The sequence below is a fragment of the Nesoenas mayeri genome, assembly GCF_963082525.1.
Source record: "Nesoenas mayeri genome assembly, chromosome: 1".
Classification (NCBI taxonomy): domain Eukaryota; kingdom Metazoa; phylum Chordata; class Aves; order Columbiformes; family Columbidae; genus Nesoenas; species Nesoenas mayeri.
The window spans coordinates 208,224,532-208,247,808 of record NC_137541.1 but is presented as its reverse complement, the minus strand read 5'-3'; positions in this window follow the sequence as shown (position 1 = coordinate 208,247,808).

Genomic DNA, 23,277 nt, shown 5'->3' with positions numbered 1-23,277 from the left:
CTTATGCCTTAAAGCAGAAGTTTTGTATCCAAGAAGGGAGGTATGCAGGCAGCTTGGTACACATTCAGAAAGTGGATGAGGCACGCAACCAGCCAGGGAGCCAGCCTTTATACCCAGTCCCAATGGTGTTTTTCTGGCAATGTATTTCACAGGCTACATATCCTCCTTATACCACATGCTCTCTGCCTCTTTTTCATTTCTTAGTTTTCTTCCTTCTATTTTATGTGCTAAAATACTTTGAAATGTGTTTTACCTTCCCTATGCCATTCATTGTTTTATTCTTCAGACTATATTGCATATGTCTGAAAATATATCCTACCAAGTCTTGCCATTTCATGAGTCTTATAGTTTTCACATCCAAGTAAAAAAGTTAAAGTTTTCTTATACTATGCTTTTAAATCACGAGCCAGGTGAGGTGGGTGAAAGCTCCTATGCAGCAAAGGAAATAAGGAGAAATTGCCTCTTGTAAATGATTAAACATAGCCATGCAGGGTGGCTGTGCTTCTTTTCAAAGAAAAAGGATATAAAAACTCATGAGTTTGGGGGAGTCAGTCACATAATCTATGCCTGGCACTTGATGAATTATCTGTTACACTTATTTGAGTAAAAATGATAGGCTGCATTTAAGAAATCCTTCCAAAACTACTTCTACTTAAACTAGAGAACAGAAGGAGATAGCAACCAAAAGCTGAAAGTACTCTGTTTTGGCAGTCATGAAGGCAGAAAACTTGTGAGCAGAAGCCAAGGGATAAGGCACATAAAACATGGAAAGACGATGATTATCTTACAAAGATGCCATTGTGCACAGGAATATCTTGCAGGGTCAGCCATGGGCTGCACAGGCAGCAGTGCCTGGAGTGCCACAGGCAGGTGTAGGGGCAAGACATGGGCAGCAATGTGGAATATCATACTGGGAAAAATACACATAGGCTTCAAAGTGAGTCTTGTAAGGGAGACAGAAAGAATGATTCAGCAGGAAACCCAAATGTATACCTTCTTATTCAGCGGGGTCTTTTTGAATAATAAATACACACATACATAAATAAAATGTATAGAAGGAAACCAGACAAGATAAAGCAGGTTCTCTGCTTCAGCTCTCTGTTTCATCACGCACAACCTGCTGGTGAGTAGGTCCATGACTGAGAACTTGAACAAAGGTATGGTTCATATCATAAGAAGCAAAGCACTTCCATTTCAAAAGCCATGTAAAGACAGGCTACCAGGAATTCATCCGTGGGGGAATGCAGGCTAAAGTGGATTTGCTTTCAAATACTGTATTTCAGGTTTTACTTACGGTTCCTAAGGTTATTGCTTTGAGCAACTGAGACCGTCCAAAATATTTTGGCACTGGCTTATGGCCTGTCAGAGCAGAATCCCTCAGTCTCTTTCTGAGCTCCCTACTGGGGACATCAATTGTCAACTGCCATTTTCTCCAATGAAGCTTTGGAGTGGTGCTCTCTGGGACCCTCCCTGGGTCTCTTCCACTATCGCCTCCATGATCAAAACATCTAGCTCTTACCACTGATACAAAACCAGTCTGCAAGTAGGGTCTCAAATCCTTGCATTTTGAGGAGAGAAAAAGGTAAAATAAGTCTTAAAAAAGTAAGGCTTATAAGAACACAGTGTTTGCTTTCTGGGTATCTGCAGTGTAGTTTAAGGATCTTAGCAGTTAAAGTACCATCAAGTACCTCAGAGCCAAGGTTTGTTAACTAACTACCAAGAGTTTGAACATAATGAAGTGAATGCAAGTGCCTTTTAGACCAGAAATGTCAGCTCTCTCTGCTGCCAGCTAGCATATGACTCACACAGACTGGACAGTGATAAAACCAGTAACACATATTTTAAATCTGATGCATCACATGTAAAACATAACACCCATGCACTCTCTAGATCACATATTCTTTCATTTAAAATCACGGTAGCTTACATATCACGTGACACTTGCTGCTGTTTCCCATTTAGTGAATATTAATGTCCCTCCTGCATTGCACTTTTCTTATGACTATGTCCTAAATTCCTGCCTGAGTCTGTGTGGTATGGTACTTCGCTTCTATAGATTTTCTGCCAACTTTCTTTTTCATTTTACGTGATATTCATTTGATGAGGTGTCTCATCTTTTAGTCACTATCTGCAAACCAAGAACATCATAAAGCACCTTGATTCTTTGCATTATACCAGAACCTTGAACAGACAATGATGAGATAACACCAAGCAAAAGATAAAGGGAAAGAAGTAAAAAATTCCTTACTTGTTCAGAAGCCTCTAGACCATTCTGTCCAAACAGAATTGCTGGTTAAAGCTCCCAAGATAATGAAAGAGAGGTAAGAAATCTCTCAAAGGTTTTCCAGAGTGGACAGTGTTCAGGCAGTTTCTCTGAGGCTTTGGGGTTCATATGTTTTTTCTAAAGTGTTAGTCAAGGCCTCTATATGAATTGTCCCTGCATGTTGGTGATCATGTCCCTAGATGATTAAATCACCTTACTGCTTCAGTTTTCTTGTTGGTTTTATAGATGCATCTGCCAACCCTAATACAGGAAAGTATCCAACATGCTCTCTCTCAAGCTAAATATTAAATATATGCTACATATCTCAAGGTACTGAAATGCATATTCCAACACCATCCTGCAGATGCTCAGGGATAGCTGAAGAGCTCATTCCTGTGGTCAGGGTGCTCAGCAGAGGCTTTATGAACAAGCAGTAGGCAGGGTGAAGGGTATCCTCGGTGGAAAGCTCACCTCATTCATCTCCTGTGATGGTGTGTTCATTTTTCTTCAAAAAGAAAAGAAATATAAAGCTGCAGAGTCTCCTTACATCACCCTGCTTTCTGGACTAACCTTCACTGGGGTGCACAAATGAGCTCTGTGCTTGTTGCTCCTGGTCAGACCGCAGGCAAAGAAACCCGTGCCAGTGTCTTTTTCATAGCAGTACATATTCATGCAGAGCACTGTAGCTAAAGATTTTTCTGTGCCAAATTGACATGGAAGAGTGCATTAGCAGTTAGGGGCAGCAGACAGCTTCCAGATAGTTATGTCACTTGTTTGTCTCTGCTCAATGAGATTCTCATACCAATGGTGTGTCTGCAGCCTCAGATGTTGCCTGATTTTCCAGGAATAAGGCATTTTTCATCCTGAATTTGCCTTATCACTGCTGCTCATTCAGCTGCATAATCCTCTCCTGTTTTGCCTTGTACTCCGAACCAGCAACCGACAATCAGCAGCTGGTCCCGGACTAAGCCTTTCTAAAGCGTTATCAGGGTATTTCTTCTGGCAGCTTGCAGGCACGGGGAAAAGAGGCAACATAGCTTTGCAAATGCTGTGTAACACAGCATCTCAGGTCCAAACTCAGTGCCAGCGCTGCAGCAGTGCTCCCCATCGCTGCTCACTGATGGTAGAAGTCAGGGAAGTTCCACATGATTACAAAGAATCAAATACCTTTTAAAAATTACATACGGATATGAAAATATATATGTATATAGGTGTGTAGCAAGCTGTATAAACTTATGGTGAAATAGCTTCCTGATAATGGCAGAAAGTGAAAGAAAGATGATGCTCTGAGCACTGTGGGGAAGTGAATCTTATAAAGTGAAGCTGTAGCCTTTTGAGATTGAAAGAAGTTGCCCATCGTGCATCAAATATTGCTCTTTATGAAATGGAAATGTCTCAAAAGACACTAGTGTAACAGGTTTTTTTTCCTCTCCATTTCACCTGTTGAAGTAACTTGTAAGAAATATCAACACATTATTACAGTGATAAGTACTGAACAGTGGTCATCTCCTGCATCTGTGGCTGTCATACTGCAATTTGATACCATAGGAGTATTTGTGCCTGGTTTAATGATATTTTAGTAGTATAAAATAGATTTCCCCCTATTCTAGAGGGATTGATAGATATGACAGTTAATAAATGGACAACAGTATCTCTGAAGTAATGCATTGCCTACATTCATATGTCTGAAAGGAGATGCTAAAGTTAGTATAATTCCCAAAAGGTTCTTCATTTCTCAGACCCTCCCTGAGGCGTGTGCTGCCAAGATTTACCTTCCATTTTAAACTCTGAGAAACCCATACTGGGAATAACTGATTATTTGCCAGAAACCAGATGGTGCCCTTGCAGGCCATTACAGGTAGGCTTTATCCTCAACAACATGTCCTCTCTCTCATAGAGAGGTCAAAGGATGCACACAACCATCACGTCTCCATGTTCCGCTGTGAATGCTGACCAGAGAGAGAACCTGGAGCCCATAAAAATAACAGTGGAAATGTTAGATGTTTTGGAAGTTAGCCACAGCACAAAGACCTTTCCTTACAGCACAGTGTCAAAAGTTTGGGCTCTCTGTTTTAGATCTTATCCAGAAGATAAGGGAAGATCTTCCTGGAGCAGTACATATCAGTGATTCAGGGATGAAGGGAAAACTAAAATAGCTGAGACATAATTTTGGATTTTTGGTGGCACTTGAATTCCAGTCTCTTACCATTTCTATTGCCCTCCTGTTTTTTACAAGTTCGTGGACTGATTTTTTGTTCTTTTCCACTCTACCTGTCTCTGCTCCCATTCTACAAGTTAATCACTAAGATTTAGAGTTTTATGAGTTTACGACTTCCTGGCAGAGGGGAAACCTTGCAGCAATAAATTCCACAAAAAGGCCCAGACATGGCTAGTCTTGAGTTTCAGTTAGAAGTTGGTCACCACTTTATGAAACCTTTCCTTAGCTATCCCATGTCAATCACTCTTTTGCCTATTTTCCCTGTACCAAATTAACACAGTTAGACCTGTACACAGAGTTCCTTCACAGCGACAGTTCCCCTCTTTATATGTTAAATCTTTGCCTTTCCTGATCGCTCATAATTTCTAAGCAAGTACACCTGTTCCTCTATAAATACCTCCCTAGTAAATCCTTCCTCTCTTATCACAGAAAAAGGAGAGAGCATTTTTTCTCTTGGTTCCTTACACAACACCTCATCTTTTATCTCTAGGAAAGCACAAGAGCCAAGTTTTGGGGGAGCACATTGAACAAGATGGTTTGAGAATGCCCTAGGGGAGCTAACAAGTGCTTCTGGCTATGCGCTTGCTATCAAAGCACAGCAAGGTTATCCTTTAAATGCAGAAGAAACCTCAAGTCTTTATATTGTTAACCGTTGTCTTGCACAAAAACCAACCAAACCACAATAATAATAATAGAAACAAAAACAAAAGAAACAAAAAGAAAACAACCAAAATAAACCCACAGCAGTAAAGGAGACATTTGATCTCCCTGTCCTGAATAAATTCAATGAAAAAATAATATACATCTTTTTTTGTGTAAATGCCAATAAGAAGACTGACAATGACATCTGTATCTAGCATCATCCACTAGGTTACACAGAGCATTTTGGGAGGTGGAAGGAAATATTTTTTTGTAAATTATCCAGCAGTTGGTGCCCACACAGTCTCATGAATTTAATGGAAACATATCATAGATGTTCTAAAAGAGGTTAATTAACCGTTTTATTCTAGGATCATAGAGTTAAAATAAAACAGATATGAAGCATTAAATGCACACAGAACACACAGAACTTCATGAAAATCAGACTTAATTTACTATAGGTTTTGCTTCTTTCTCAAAAAAGCCCCAACAAAACAAAACTAAAACAAAAACAAAGCTGAAATGTTCAAGTAAGATACAGTCTGTTTATAGGCAATAAAGAAAATTACATGGTGTGAATGTAGCATCTACATTACAGCGAGAGGAAAACAGACACACAGAACGTTTAATAAAGAAAACACTTTAAAGTTTCAACTCACAGTTTCCTAAACCTGAGGCAGAGAGTTTATCTCCCAGGATACCCATTTTGCTTAAACTCTATGGGGATCTGAAATTAAGAACTGCAAGTGTTGAATTAGCTAAAACCAGGAGAGGCAATTTTTTTCTCCATGTGGAAACACGTATAAGCTATCAGAACATACTAAGAATCATGAGAAGGAGTCAGATATGAAGGGACTTGAGTGACTCAAACTAATGATTTCGTAGTTTGTCTCAACAGCTCTATGGCAATATAAGCTATGATCAGTTATTTTAATCCTTCAATATTAATTATAAAAATTCTTCACAAAAGAAAGTGGTAATGTATTCTGTGTTTTTTTCTATGTTGAGATTAAATGTTCAAGTAATTAACCACATGATTTTACAGTCAATTATATACATGGGGGTGAGAGTGGAGGGAATTTTAGTACTTGTTCTTGTCGTGAGTAAAACTCATTAAGCCAGAAGGTTTGGTACTGTTTCTTTTCACTAATTTGGCTTGATCTGCTGTGGTGTCACTATTCTGTTATGCAAAATCTGCATGAGATAATTAACTGTACATTTTTAATAAGGTAGAATACACTTTACTAGATCAGGCTTTGAGTCACTAGAAGAATGAGGAAGTAATTTGTTTTTAAATGATGATGTGGCAAGGAAGGTCTGGGACTTACGGGCTGTTTGTATAGTGTTAATATTGTAAAGTATGTTATGGCTTCTATACCACTGTCTATATGTAAGAATCTAAAAAAGGAAAATAAAAAAAAAAAAAAAGGAAATCTGCCAGCTATTACAGATCTACCCTGAAAACATTCTGTTTGAAATCACCTTGTTAACTCACTAAAGGAAAGCAAATTAAACCTATTACGGAAACTTCTAAGGAGATTTGCTTGTTTCTGGATTCTTCCAATAATAAACAGAAGAACTAAAAGTTAATGTAAATTCATTACAAAAACCCAGTCATATTTCCTGAAAGCTTTTAGGTGGAAGTTTTAGATTTGAAAGAGCTAAAAAAAAAAAGTATTTTAATTCTTGTGTGCTTTCTGGCACTGAATAGGTTATTTGTTTGTTTGCTAGTTTATAAGGGTCTAAATTAACAGCTTTTTTGGATTCAGTTTATGCCAGCTGAAACAAAAAAAAATACGACCATTTTTATTCAGGAACACCCCTGAGAAAGAGTTGTTTAAAATGGTACTTTTGATGCATATAAACTCAGTTGTTATATTTTTTATAAACTGTTCACCCAAGGATTTCAAGAAGACTTTACACACCTTTCTCAACTAAGGCTCACAGTGAGTGCTCTTGGGTGAGCAGGTAGGTACAGGAGTTTTCTGCATGAGGAACCCAAACAGAAGGAAGATAAATGGGACAAGTTCTCCATGGCACACACAAGATGGCCGCCAGGCCCAGGGACCACCTATCCTGTGGCTCGAAAGCATGACAATCTTTTGTAAGTATTTCATTTGGGGAGGGCCATTTTCCTGATACAGCAAAGCTAGAGAAACCGCTGGAGTTCCCAGGTGGCTTCTTGCAAAGCCTGTGTTTTAATTAACATTTAGCTGAGGGAACTTGTGCAAGTATTTTTATGGGCATAGCTAAAATCTTCCTGCCTGATGACTGATGATACTGCATCCCTTTTCAGCAGACAGATTAAATGGGAGGTATACTGGGATTCAGATGACGATCTTGGATTCAAACTTTTAACTATTTCATACTTAATACAAAGGCTATCCCTTCACTTCCCACTGTTTTTGTTACAGAAAACAAAAGGTAGATATGTAGTTGGTTTGTTGGGTTTTTTTGTTTTCTTTGTGTTTTCTTGTTTTGTTTTGTTTTCTTTGGGGGAAAGCTTTCAATGTATAGACAGTGTGAAAAGGTAAACAATCAGTATTGGGGTTGTCACTGTTTAACATCTTTGCTAGCTACATGGTCTGTGAGATTGAGTGCACCCTCAGCAAGTTTGCAGTTGACACCAAGCTATGTGGTGTGGTTCAGAAGATGGAGGGAAGGTATGTCATCAAGAGGGACCTTGACATGCTGAAAAGGTGGGTCCATAAAAACTTCCTGAAGTTCAACAAGGTCAATGCAAGGTCCTGTACCTGGGTTGGGGCAATCCAAAGCACAAATACAGGCTGGGTGGAGAATAGATTAAAAACACCCCTTAGAAGAAGAACTTGGGGGTGCTGGTTGATGAGAAATGCAATGTGAACTGGCAATGCATGCTTACAACCCAGAAAGCCAACTGTATCGTGGGCCACATCAAAAACAGCATGACCAGCAGGCTGAGGGAGGTGATTCTGCCCCTCTAATCCACTCCCGTGAGACTCCACCTGCACAACATTCAGTTCTGGGGTCCTCAACAAAAGAGGGACATGAACCTGTTGGAGTGAGTCCAGAGGAGGCCATGAAGATGACCAGTGGGCTAGAGTACCTCTCCCATGAAGACAGGCTGAGAGAGTTGGGGCTGTTCAGCTTGGAGAAGAGAAGGCTCTGGGAAGACCTTATAGCAGCCTTCCAGTATCTAAAGGGCACCTACAAGAAAGCTGGAGAGGAGCTTTTTACAAGGACATGCAGTGATAGGACAAGGGGTGATGGCTTTAAACTGAAAGTGAGGAGATTTAGATAAGATAGAAAGAAGAAATTCTTCCACATGAGGGTGGAGAGGCACTGGAACAGGCTGCCCAGAAAAGCTGCGGATGCCCCATCCCTGGAAGGGTTCACAGTCAGGCTGGATGGGGCTTTGAGCAACCTGGTCTAGTGGAAGGTGTCCCTGCCCATGGGACAGGGTTCCTTCCAACTCAAACCATTCTATGATTCTAAAACCAAAAACATTGATCTTGGAGCTTCAAATGAGTGAGGACAGGTAAAACTAAACCCACTGATCCTGTTGGATCTGTCTCCTGCAGCTTGTATTTCTGAATATAGCATTGATAGTACCACAAGGATCAGCTTACATTCAAAATTTAATATTAGCTCCAAGATTATAATGGTGTTAAAGGATTAGAGCTTAAAAGCTACCTACAAAAGTGGCAGGCAATGTATTTGTCTGAAGTGTACAGATTCAGTTTGGTCAAAAAAAGGTTAAAAGAGTTTACAATGAAAGGTGATGTGACAGGTCAAACAACTATTTTCTTCTTGAAATGCTTTTTTCTTAAGTTGCTGAAACCTCCAGTGTTCCATAACTACATTTTTTTTACACCCAAGTCTACTCTAGAAAATACATAATCTATAAATATCAAAGGGCTGATTCTGGCAAGTTACAGAAGTTATGTAATAGCCCATTGTCTTCAGTGAGATTTGGCAGCATTCAGTGTCTCACTGGAGGACAGAAAGAGTGAGAAAATGTGTCTGGAGAGGAGGTCACACATAGATAGATTCATTTTTTTGTTTAAACTGACCTGAGAGAAAACTTCTTATTCTGGGAAATCTCTCAGACTGTGACCTTTCACCATGGCATTTAAAATTAAAATGTACAAAGGACTGGAAAAAAATCTAATCCTGCACTAGAAGCTCACGAGAATGAAATTAAAAGACTTTTCTAGCTTTGCTTTCTAAAGCACTCTATACCATACATGATTTAAATAAGGAATTCATTTCTGCAGTTGTTCCTATCACCATTAATTTGCACATCAGCCAGAAATACAAGAATAATAAGATCGGCATCTTAATTTTGTCATGGCATTAAACAAAAATTCTGGGTTTCATGATGTCTATGTAATAGATACCTGTCTCTAGGCCAGTGACCCTATAGACAGCCTTTGTAAAAGGAATCAAAACCTTCATGAAATAGTTCTTACAATTATAAATCCTATGAAATACACCTTTTACTCTTGATGTAATTTAGCCAGGTGAATTCAATGTGAAGCATCACTTTGTGTTTCTCATGTATGTCAGCCACAGGAATGCTTTGCTGAAGGAGTAAAATAATTATCTTGACCATTAAAGCATGTCAGCTATGTTTACTCAACAGTGTTGTACTCTGTGCTGATAAAATCAAATTCTCTTCCTCTGGATAAAACAAAGTATACCAGGAGTAATTTACCAACAAAACCTCTATCTGCTGGTGGTGTTTTTGGCATTGCAGTTGTGTCAGTCAGGGATTGGACACCTGTACATCCTTGTCTGACAGAACTACTGTGATAGAAATCTGCAGGTCACATCTGACTTGCAATGTAGCAATAACTGCATTAGACATGTGGTTGTCCCAAGTAAAAGCTGTTTCTATGTTGGATAATTCACATTGCTGTTTAACTTGGCCTGCTGACCCCACGTGCTTCAGATCCTGAAGAACTACCCTAGTTTCTCTGCCCTAAACCCAGCTCCTCAACATGGCATTAATAAATATCGGCCATTCTTCTACAAAGGTGGTCATGGTAGTCCCTTTAAATTTATGCAGCTATAAACTTCTTGTACATGTGCCAAACCTTACTGTTTAAAGAGATGTAAAAGGCACAATTAAAGCAATGTAATTGAATTAAATATAGGAAAGAATTAGGTTGAATACACGGGAAAAATTCCTAGCAGCAAGAAGCTGACTTCAGAGGGGTTACACACGGATGTAGAGTTTGAGGCACTGGAGAACTGGGTCCTCAGGCAGAGGAAAATGGAAGAGGGCAAAATAAAGTCAAGTCTAATTAGCTTACGGAGTCACATGGGAAAAGGCCATATGGGTCTGTGCAACTACAGCTCTTTGAAGTGAATTAATTGGTTTGACCTAGTGCTGATTAGAGCTTGTTGAGAAGGTGGGATAAGTCTGGCTTTTGGGGAAGTGATTTATGGAAGCAAAATGTTGAACCCTGAAAAACAGAGTTACCACAGGAGTCCTGGGGCAGAGAGAGACTTGGAAAGAAACACATCTTTAAAGCCTTACTACAAAACACATTTAATAATTCAATAATCAGCTGGCTGGTGACACATCATAACCTGTTCTCCTACCTCAGTTTTCTAACCCACCTTCAACCATAGCATCCCAGTTCAGAATGATGCTATAACTGCTGAGGGCATTGGGAACTTAGCTATATACTAGTCTTTACAAAAGTGTCACTAAATTAAATCTTCATACACCTTTGTAACTCTCTATTTACTTAAAATAAGTAAACACTACCTAATTTACAAAAACTGTCTCAGTTTTATGTAACTGCCTAAGATCAGTTTGACCAATCTGATGTCTCTAGGATGTTCTCCTAAATGAGATGCATATCTCGTTTTCCCTAGTGGCAAAATAAATAGGTTTCTTTCAAGTGAAGTTTGGAACAAAGCATCCTGATTGTTTTTGTGAAGTGGAGGAAACCCTGGTGAGCTGGGACTATCGTACATGCTCTGCTTTGTGACAAAGTGTATTAGCTTCACAACATGAAACCTAATGTTCCCCAGAGGTAGCTGGCTCGATCACCTGGGGAAATGTAAACACAGTTTTATCCCTGTCATTATAACTCTCTTGTTCTTTAAGCAAAACAGAAATACCTGTTGATACTGCTGTGTTAGGTGGCTCTCAGTTCTTCCTCCACCTTCCCTGACCAGAATAAAACTTATGTAAGTTGGGCAGGGGAAAAAATTATAAAAAAACCCCACCTAACAACCCAGGGGCAAATTCCTCACCAAATTTATTCCTTCACAGTTACTGAGGTCATTCTACTGTTTCATCTAACAAAATTAGAAATAGAACATTTACTGATTGGAATAAGAAGTATTGTTTAAAATTAGAGTCAAAACACTAGCAAATACAGTACTGCATCGGCATGTCTGAAACTTACTTAGTGATTTCCTTTAGAAACCATAAGGAATGCAATGGTTCCCTATAGCAGATGATCAAGTTGAAAAAGCAGTTGTGAAGAACTTTCATAGATTTTTTTACCAGGTACCTATTTTATTTTTCCCAGAGAATTAACTCCACTATAAGACTGTAGATTCACATCATCTTTTGTGATAACCTATCTGAGGAGCGAAAATCCACAGACAAAGAGCTGAAGTTAACATTGCATATGTTTTCATGCATATTTAAGGCTCAAATCAGTCTTGAGCACAGCCTAATTCTGTGGCTAGTTTGGTGGCTTATAATACAATTTTTTTAAAGGATTGGTTGTGTACCCCAAGTGATAACATTTAGTTTTTCTGTTAATGTACAAGGCTGCCAGCAACTGCTACTCAGACCTGATTCCTCCTTGGTTTCAATTTGATCAGTGATCACCCAGCTCAGGAGAGATTTCTGAATCCAGCTGTGGGACAGTGTTAATGCAGAGTTTCATAAAAGTACCGTGTTAATCAGCGATTCTTTAAGGATACCACTGCAAACAGAGTACACTTCTGAGTTTAGCATTACTAGGAAATCATTTACTCAGAACGATATTCAAGGTAAAAAATATGTATAACCTCAAATAGGATTAAGTTAACCTTCCTTCTGATCCATACTTTCTTTCTTTTTCTTTTTTTCTGCCATCAGCTCCATGACACAGCAGGGCTGTCTTCCCCTTCTAAGCTTCCCAGTGTAGTGAGATCCCAAATTCAGTGGGGTCCCCAATATTGCTGGAGTAAAAATTAGTATGTCATTAGTAAAATACAGCCTCAGAGAGGGGAGGAGGACACTTTCTGCCGTGACAGGGAAGTCAGATTCATTCAGCAGTGAAAGCTGAGTGGGCTCACAGGGCATGATTCCTGTAGCTGCAGTTTACTAATTCATGCACACATATTCCTCAAATCACATTTGTTTCTCTGTTAAAGGCAGGATAGTAAGATTTTTTTTTTTACTATATGTTCATTTTTGACACTTTCAAAGAGAGTATTTATCTAACTCTCCTATTTGGAGTCAGGCAAAGTAGAGGACCAAGCAGCAGTTCACAAGTTACAAGCAAAGCAGAGACCTGACATGTCCCAGGGCATATGTACCTTCAAAACCTACCACAGATTTCATGTACCTGTTGTGCAAAAGGCATATAAACACTATATTATTTTTTTTGCCACTAATCTACCTGCTTCTTGTCCTACTGAGACTATACTACACCATGACATTTTTGAGTTAATTCCCAGAGTTTAGTTCTATCACATACTCTACAAAAACAAAACAAAACAAACAAAAATCCAAACCAAACTAAACCAAAAAAATAGCCAAACAAAAAAAGCTTTCTTTTTTCCTTGTTGCTTGCTTTTCCAGCAAACAGTAGATTTCTAAGGTTTGGGTTCCAATTCTATAATTTGCATGACTGCTCTTATGTCATCCCCACCTGCTTTTGGCAGATCATCCAGACCTGTTTCCACAGACCTGTTAGGATATTTGGAAGAAATATTTGAAAGTGTTGTGAGCCTCACAGTGAGAATATAAAGCATACTGAAGGTCATGCAATTATAAGAGATAAGAGCAACCAGCATCTAAATGAAATAAGGACATGGGTATGCAGAGAAGCTCTTATGGTCTCAGCTGGATCCAGCCTTCATCAGGACAAGACCTGACGTGATCAATAACAGTTCTGGGAGACAAAGGGTTGTAAGGGATAGATACTTCCCAGAAAGTCTGGGAGAAGGATGTGGCATCTGTTATCTGGGTGCTTGTCCTTGGTCCTTCCTCCTGGACAGTTGGTTGTGTGTCAAATCCCTACAATCACTGCAGCTAGTGTGATGAAGTGGCAGCTGATGGAAAGAAGGAGATGACTTCTTCAGGTTACAAGTCTACGTTTGCATGGTTGTCATAAACAAACTGTAAAAGGGCTTTTAATGCAGCTTCATGATGTAGCTACTATCAGATTACTTGAGTATACAGCTTATGTTTGTAAACCATCATTGTTACTGTTCTAGTTAGACTAACGTGTCTTCATATTGTCATTTTGCTCTTTAATGATATGATCTCTGTTGAAATAACACATGTAAACTAGGAAGACATTTCAATGGCACATATGACAGGACTGTAGAGGGCAAAGATCATTGTAAAATGAAAAGTAATCTCTCTGAACACACACACACACACACACAGAATCACAGAATCACAGAATGTCAGGGATTGGAAGGGACCTCGAAAGATCATCTAGTCCAGTCCCTCTACTGGAGCAGGAACACCCAGATGAGATTACACAGGAAGGTGTCCAGGCAGGTCTTGAATGCCTCCAGAGAAGGAGACTCCACAATCCCCCTGGGCAGCCTGTTCCAGTGTCTGTCACCCTCACTGAGAAGAAGTTTTTTCTCAAATTTAAGCGGAACCTTTTGTGTTCCAGTTTGTATCCATTGCCCCTTGTCCTATCATTGGTTGTCACCGAGAAGAGCCTGGCTCCATCCTTGTGACACTCACCCTTTATATATCTGTAAACTTTAATGAGGTCACCCCTCAGTCTCCTCTTCTCCAAGCTAAAGACTTGCAAGTGGACAGTGAAAGAAGGGCTTCTTCTCATAAATTGCAAAGTTAGAGTTAAAGATAGCTATTTGTCCAAGCTAAGCAGTATATATATATATATATATATATATAAAAGAAAAAAAAAAAGCAGCTTGATTAAACATAGCGTAAATGGAGGAAAAAAATCCTGAAGGAGCCACACCACCCTAGACATGGATATATCAGCCTTCTGCCTAGGGAAGAAAACCAATATTTAAATTTAATGTTCAGCTAGTAATTGAATAGAATTTTTTTTTTTTTTTTTAAATAAAATCCTTTGTGCTATTTAGGGCAAAAAGCCAAGTCTTTATTTAAAAGGAAATATACAATTGTAATTCACGAGAGGATGTTTTTTATAAACTTGTTCAACAAAATGCCTACAGCAGCCCTGAGAAATGATTAAAAAAAAAAAAAAAACAACAAAACATCCTTAACTGATTTTAGAGCTTGTTTTCTTCTTTCTTCCCTTCCTCTGAGAAGGTATTGTTTGTAATTCTGCAGGAGGGACATAATCCAGAAACCTCTGTTCACATGGAAACCTTTCCATTGACTCCCACTAGGCTTCGGGAGGTAGGTCTCATCCCCAAATTAGTGAACCCAAGAGTGTCATCCAGCTATAGACGCCACCACACAATGAATCCTATAATGCCAGATTAGTATCTTTATTTGCTCTTTAGAGCAAACATAGCATAATTAACAAGAAATTCCCCACTAAACACTGAGGCATGCATCAAACCATCTCTTGGGCCAAAACCTGATTGCTACTGGAATGGATATTTTATGTCAACTGCAAGTCTGGGCTTCATCACATGCAACCTGCTTGATTTGGAAGGGATGATACAAACCTTCCACGAAAAAATACAACATAGTTGAAATAATTAATCTCTCTTCCACTATCTCCATATCTTCTAAGGAAGGTAATTGATGACCCACCACTTCAACCTTGCAAGTTACCCTGAACAAACAAACCCGTTTTAACAAAAGGCCACTAAAACCCGTAAACACTGTGCAGCTTTTCAAAGACCATCTCAATATCCTATTCTTTAACTGTGTAGTTCAAACACAGTGGAAGGTAAAGTTGCAATTGGCTATTGCTAGCAAGTGTAGGCAGACACCTTGTGCAGCACTTTCTTACCTCCCCAGTGAATTCCCACCTGCAATGGTAGGATCTGGCTTCATTAAATTGGAGTGACAAAAACAAAAAGGACAAACTTCACAAAACTAAAAAACCTCTACATTTCCTTCAGTGAGTGATTTGAACTATCCTTGTTCTCACTGACATGAATAGAAGAAAATCGCAGATTCAGTAAGAATAAACAAAACAGCTTTTCTGAAATCTCTGCATTGTCAGTCAGCTGCTGTTGTCCATCTCTCCATTGGATTTACCTCTGCTATCCACCCCTCTGCCATTCAGGAGTGTTATCTCCTTCCCTTTTGGCAAATTTCCAGAGCACTACCTCAACAGACAGAGAAAAATATCTCCTCATCTTTAAGAAGCATTTCTGCTCTCTGTTAGCCAAGAGTTTTAAAAAAAGGAAACTTTTGTAGAATAAAGCACAAGAATTAGTGGTGGAGCAACAACAAAAACTACCAAGAGGACCAGCTTCTTAGTGAATTTTTTGGGGGGTTTTGCTGTTTATTATTGATACACTTGACTTCTTGCTTTTCAAAAGACATGATCCACAGGTACAAATATTTTACTGTACATACTTAATGGATGACTTGAGTTTTCTATTTATGTATTTTACAGGAATTAATTAAAAAAAAACAAAAAATCTGTTAGGTACCTAACGAGCTTTAGTAGCCTCAGACTGTTAACACTGTATGTCCAATGTTATTAAATTTGATTCTGTTGATTAAGCTTTGAGTTTTGCAGTGAAACACAAAGGTGGATACAATGAGCTCACTCTGGTTAACATAACGCTGTCTCTAAGATTTTGGGAGCTTCAGAAAGGTTTATTTACCATACAGGTGATGAAGCCTAAAGATAAATTTTATGCTTTCAAGTTTCAGAGTTATGGTTTTGGGTAACTACAGCAAGCATGCCTTCCAGCCTGTCAAAAGTAAACATGTCAACCCTCACACCTCTGCCAGGGGTGTGCACAGGGTCACAACACTTGATGTTCTGTTCAGTACCAGCTAATTCACACCATGTCTATGGGAAATGCGGAGTGGAGACCCCCTTGCTTGCTCCATTTCATTTCTCATTTATGTTCTTCAAACTACCTAAGACACACTGGTGGAGAATTGCAGACTGCAGGTTTTTCCATGGTTTAGTGTTCCCTTTAAGTTCTCTGAAAGCTTCCCTGAGATCTTTGTCCTTCGCACCCTTCCCAGACATTGCCCCAGTAATACAATGAGGAAGGATTTGGAGACCCAAGCTCTGGGTTTTCATTTATCAGATGAAAACCAGAAAACTTGCACCAAAATATTCAACATTAATCTTTGGGCATCTGGGCAGTCAGAGGAAGCAAAGAGCAGGTTAAATCATTATTATTATTATTATTATTAATCTTCTCTCTAGATTAATGTCATATTAGAGGACTGTGCCAGGACAGAAAGGGAGAAGACTCAGCACATGGGAAGAACAGGAATGCTTATTTCAATAGTAGTGCTTGCTTATCCATTTTAACATGGTTATGAATCTATAACACACCACAGAAATTACCTAGTTGAGTGACTACAGGATCAAATCACACATGGAGGCCATCCATATGTCAGTCTTGCAAGAAAAACAGGAGCTTCAAAATGGCCTCTTCTTCAGATGTCACCAAAGAGTACTTGCTGGTGTTGTGAAATCTGATCAGAATCTTATTTTCCCAGCCTCTTTTTCCTGCCATCCCTTCGTATCTTGATCCTGGGTAATTATCCTGATTATTCATTTTTTATCATTTCAGACCATAAAGATTGGGTCTTTTATTTTTGCTTTCATTGTTTACATGAATAAGACTGCTAGTTGCTGTGGATGTCACATAGTACATGTTACAGCCTTTTGCAAGCACAGAAAATAACACTGAAATTTGAGCAGATGTTTCAGAGACTCACTGTTTTTATTGATAGCTTGAAAAAACACTCTGAGCCTCAGTTTTTCTTCTTTCTTATTATGTATGAATCTACCGAAATAAGTAATACCAGATTAGGGTTTTATGGAAGACAAGACTGAGTCCTTTGAATAAAAAACACTGCAAGCAGTGGTCAATTTTTGAAGCTTCTTGGAGCTCTGCTATGCTGGTTCGAAGCTGTTTTTCAGTTCAGTCCAGACACGATACAGAACCTGATAAAACACTGCACTTCATTCTCCATAGGTTGCAGGAAACGTTAAGTCTCACATGGTCCACGTATGTCTACAACTCTGCATTTTATAGGTTTAGTAGTTGTTACTGTTTCATTCCCTAGAGTTGCAGCAATAATTCTGCTCTCTTGGATTAGACACCCTCTCAAACCCACGGCTATGCTTTAAATTTAGAGCACTGGGCTGTTGGATGCTGAAGGCAAGATTAGACAAAGTTCTGAAGAATTGCTCCTATTTTCATTGAGGCAATCTGATGTTATTCTTTTATATTGAAGTAGTCAAACAATTCCTTTTTCTTGTTTTTGGACTATGAATCACTGGAACCCAGGACTTAGAGAGTTAAGCAGCCATCCATGAACATGTTTCCTGAGTGTACTAATTTGAACTGCAAATCACAAAAAACTGTTTCCCTGTGTTTGAAATATTCATCTGTATGTAAAAACAATAAATTTAGAGGAAAATAAACAAGACTTTCTTTACTGACTGTGTAAGTAAGTAATTATGAGATATAGAAAATATTTTACAAAGGGAATGGAAGATGCATCATTTGACTTATTTAAGCTTATTTCAGAGAAAAAGCTGAACACATACTGTTGGGAAAAAAGCTTTCATCAAAAGTAGTAGAGTCTGTATAATAAAGCATGCTGTTAACTTGTAAGCCTTTTTTACATAGGTACAATGTGATTCTGATGTATTTATTTAGAGCTTCTAGATGCCTTTGTAACAACTAATGATAATAATAGTCTTGGCCATGCACTATTGAAGCTAATGGTACAGATCCCATTACTGTTAATAGCAAAAAAATCAGGGTCTCTACTATTTCCATTGCAAAAGTATAAAAAAATGCATAAATACACAACAGAGAACACACATATAAAATTACTTTTAGGAAAAAGTTGGCATGTGATATTTCAAAATCAGTATTTGCCATTTCATAATTTCTATATTATTCGGTTTATCTAATTTCAAATGAGTGCATGCTTTACATGTACTTCTGTCCCTAAACAAAAATACTTGTATTTTTTTCTTTGATGAAGGATCCAATATAAACATGTTTGTTGCAAAGAAAACAACAGAATTTCTATAGAGTCTTAGAAGTCAGTTTTTTCTTCTAGTCTCAAAAAATGTGATCATCAACATTCATTTTATTTGCTCTGAATAAATTATTCAGATCTTATTTACCATATTATTAAATTTTAATTGTTCCATTGCATTTTCTGAAATGTAAACAAACCTGTATGAGAACAAAACACTGCTTAATTATGGCAGCTTCGATTGCTCAACAAAAGAGACATTTCAGAGAGGAATTTTTACATTGCCTAATTCTTCCCTAAAGACAAACTCAGCTTTCTCAAAGATATTGCCTACCCATTTTATTAGTTATCCACTAAGGTAAATTTTCTAAATAAGATCTTACAAAAGAGAGCATTTAAACTCTTGAATATTTTTCTCAGTGGAGATACTTGCATATGAGTGGAATTTTCATTTGTTTCGCACTGTCCAGAAACTTGTATTGAAAGTGATGAGGCATCCGTGTGAGTCTGTATCAAAAAGAAAAAAATATAAAAACCCCCAAAAATGGTAGAATACGTTCACTTGTACTGGCTGATGTGGATTTTGAATGGTGTCTCCTCTTGTATTTGTCCAGTCACTCCACTACCTTGGGGCAGAAAACTATAGCTTGCAAACTTCTCTGTTTCTTTACAGTGACTGTGGTGGGACATCCCAACAATGTGGGAATAGAAATGATCACCAGACTAGCAGAGGAACAGAAAATAGTTGTGTTTTGGCTCTGACAACCACTGAATGTATGCAAAGCTCATATGCTCCCTGATATGAAAAATGAAGTCATGACACACTAAGGATTTGTTGTAAGACTGGCACTGTAACCAATGTATTGAATCTATTTCCATGCTGGAAAAAAATCACAAGCCTCACTGAAGTTATACTCACAGGGTTTATTGAAAGTCAAGGCTTATACAGGTAGCCTACACCCAACAAAACAGATCTGCATTTCACCCTAACTCATGTAACACGTTGTGTGTTTCACCAGGGGCTTCAGGCAAGAAAAATGATGCATGCAAGTGTTCTTGCAGTGCTGTAAGATAAAGCAATAGCGATTTATTTATGTTTGCGTTGCTGCCAGTAACAAAACTTTAATGACACGGAAGTGAAAGCTGATCCGAGCTAGACATCTGTAAAGGAAACCTCTGCTTGCCCCAGTGGAGTCAATCACGTTAGCACAACACTGTCTCATGGAGGAATGTGAGCCAGCAGGTCTGAGTTTGGCTTAAGTGTGTAATTACAGAATGTGCTTCGACAGGTAAGTCCTCTGAAAGCATTAAAACCAACAATGAGACCACAGTGGGGCTCATTAGTGAGTGACAAACCTTAGATCAATGTGTTTGTGCAGTTCCTGGTCTGACTTGGACCACAGGAGGAACTGTCACGCAGTTGTTAGTCCTCAGCTCTTGCTGACTTGCCTGTAGAAGTCCTACTTGCATGGATTATCAATGACATAGGGCTCTGGGGCGTTGACAGGTCAGCTTGAATTTTTTTGTATAAGTGTTGAAAAACATGGGGAAAATAGATGAATGTTTTGAAGACAGAGCAGTAGCATTGTTCTATAAGGAGAAAATGGACAGCATGATACTGAAACAGGAACTCCAATCCCTGCAGCATTGTTTTTTGCTTAGTGTGTTATATTCTCCTTTTGCATGTCTCAAATTATGGACAATGGAACAAATTTTTGTTCATATTTAGCAACGATTGTAGAAGGAAGAAAAAAAAAACAAAACACATGCACACACAAAAAGCACAACCAGGATGCTGTCAGCAAGATCCAGCTGTAATCTTGCAATCACAGCTTCTCAGAAGTAGTCTCTCGCACTATCAGAAAATACATGTGTGGTCTGATCATAGCCGGAATGTTTGTCTGGAATTTGTCCACTGTTCTCATCTATGGCTAATGTTTATGACTACTTTTACACAGCCTCAGGGGCCCTCTGTCCTACCAAGTATTCTCTTTTCATGATGGTAAACTAAAGGACTCTAGCTGTAACCAAGTGGACTGGTATGTCACTTTACTATTGGTGGGCAATGTATTTCTGATACAGAAAGCAGACTTGATGTGCAGCAAAAGTTTGTGTACTCTAAATTTGTTGAAGAAATAACATAAGACTATCAGAGCTGCAGATAACTGTCTGCTGAACATTCAAACCTCCATGGACAAATATCTGAAATTTTTTGTTGTTCTGATCTCCTGTCTCTGTAACTCACCTATTTGTGTCAGCATCAAACAATAGGTCTGGAGGAAAAAATAACGAACTTTAGGGAAGGACCCTCAGGTGCAAGATAAGACACAAGTAGTGCAAGGCTATGAGTGAGAACTAAATGCTGCAAAGGGTTTAGCAGAAATAATACGACAAGAGACACTGATATCTTCCAGGAGGTGACACCCTGTAGAGCTGCCAGAGCCCTCGGTTGAGTTCAGAAAGTAGATTACTATTTTTTTGTGATTTACTTTCATCTTTGTATATGCAATTTAATGTAGGAATATAACTAACAAAAAGAGAAATTTCTACCCCTGCTGCCTGGGATCAGCTCCTGAGGACACAGTAACATCTGCTGTTCTTTTCTGGATTTCCAATAAGACACAAGAAATTACAGAAAATGATAGAATTAGACATTCTTACAGTAATTTTGAAGAATTTGTACTAGTTCATCATTTTTTTTGGACATCTAAAGGCCCAGGGGACATAAGGTGAGAAACTTAAAAAACAGAATGACCTATAACCATCAGGATTCAAGAATGTCCCTGCTCCCCCATGGTGCTCCACTGATGTGCTTAAGTCCCAGCTTCATAAGGTGTCAGTATAACTGTACAAAAAGGTTAGTTCGAACACTGGGGAAAAAAAAAATAAATGTCCTTTTGGTAGGCAGTGTACCAGGGCTAAACAAGAGATCTGTACTCTCATTTGAAATGTGAAGTTTCCATATGATCTTGGACAATGCAGATTTTGAATGGCAACTTCACAGCTAATAAACGGCTAAAAGGCAGAGCAGCCATGTCAGCCAGAAGAGATGAAGAGCTGCAATTTTTTTACAGATCTAGTTATAACATGTGCAGTACCTTCAAACCTAGATAAGAAATATTCAATTAAGCTCCACTACCAGCCTGAAATAATTTAAATAGCTGCTCTCTATCTATTACATTTTCAAATCTAAATATACTGCACAATCCCATGGGTTTTGAATTGCATCTGGAGAGGAATTCAAACATGACCTCAGACCTTAGCCCCTTTTGTAATTTTATTTTGGAGTCAGGAACTTGTGTCTGGATAATTCCAAATACAAATGACCTTTCCCTGAAACTCTTTTTCCGGTCATTTAAATAAGAATGACCCTAAAAAGCAAGTCATAAACAGAGCTGTGTAACTGCTGCATTTCTGAGGTTTAGTCATTGAAAGAAAGAAATAAGCTGAGAGCAGGGCTTAAAGAGTATTATTTTCCATTTATATTTTCCCCCAAAAAATTTTGCTTTGTTTTGAGTAAACTTCATAACTTCATACTTTTTTTTTTTTTTTAAATTCATGTGGAATGTTCTGTTTCACTGCCATTATATTTGTAAAATTTTCACCTACACCTCTTTTTTTTTCCAGCATAAGTCTTTTTAAAGAAATGTGGGAATATCTAAAAAAAAGGTATTCCTATTATCTTCTTACTTAATCAAACTTAACCAAATTTGGAAGTACTTCTCCCTTCCTATTTTCAAAGAAATCTCATATTCATTGAAAAATATTTCCCAGAGCTGACCATGTGCACCTGCCAGATTGACATTTTTATTTTAAAGCATGCAATTTTAATCTCATGTGCTCAATAATGCTGACCTCAAACCATAATTTATGTTGCTAATAATGCGCTCCTGTAAAAAAATAAAAAAATAAAAAAGGTGAGGCTGAAGGAAGGGTTTGCTTGTCAGATGCCACGGCAGCAAGCAGACTTTGACAGCCGGGAGCACAGGGTGAAGAGAAAAGAGACCGTTGTTATTATGTGTTGCATTCCTCTGTGAAAGGGAGGAGATGGAGTAACTCCTGCCATTTCAGCTATTTCCCCTCCAACCAGGGTGCTTCTCCTTGAACTGTGACATGGAGCCAAGAAGTAATGACATTATTTTGCAGACTCTAAGCTCAACAGGGCAGGGACCACCTCTTTATTTGTACTCATCCGGCACTCAGCACAACAGAGATTTGATAGAGGCTGTGGCCTCGGGACAGTGCAAACAATCGTATAAATAACTCTGCATAAGAAGGAAAGCCTTGCTGGAAAGTTCAATTGCTGTAACAGCACCAACATCTGCTCTGGTAAAAGCCTACTTAAATTCCTACACTGTATTAACAATCTGGGACAATTCTCTTTGCACGATGGCATCTAAAGCATATTTTATGCGGCCTAAAAAAAATAAATAAAATAAAGCAACTAACCCTGCTGTCAAGTATTTCAGCTTTGTCACTGTCCTACATTTTTATTCTAAACACACATTTTAAAGTGCAGCTGGGGCTAAGTGACCAGCAAATCTGATTACCACAAGTGTACAATTCCTGACATCCTTTATGCACTTGATTCTTGACTCAAAACAGTGGGAGCTAATGGAAGTTGTGAGTCTCATGCCCTTTGTAGCAGGTTCCGATCACAGCTCTGAAAATTAACATGTGAGGCTTTCCATCTTCATAAGATTGCTTTGCTGGCAATGACAGTGAGGGGTGGTGTGTAATATCAGGAAAGATCAGACCATGGCACAGGCAGAAATCCTGTGACAGCAATGCAGATCTTCTTAAGGACTTCAGGTGTTGGGAAGA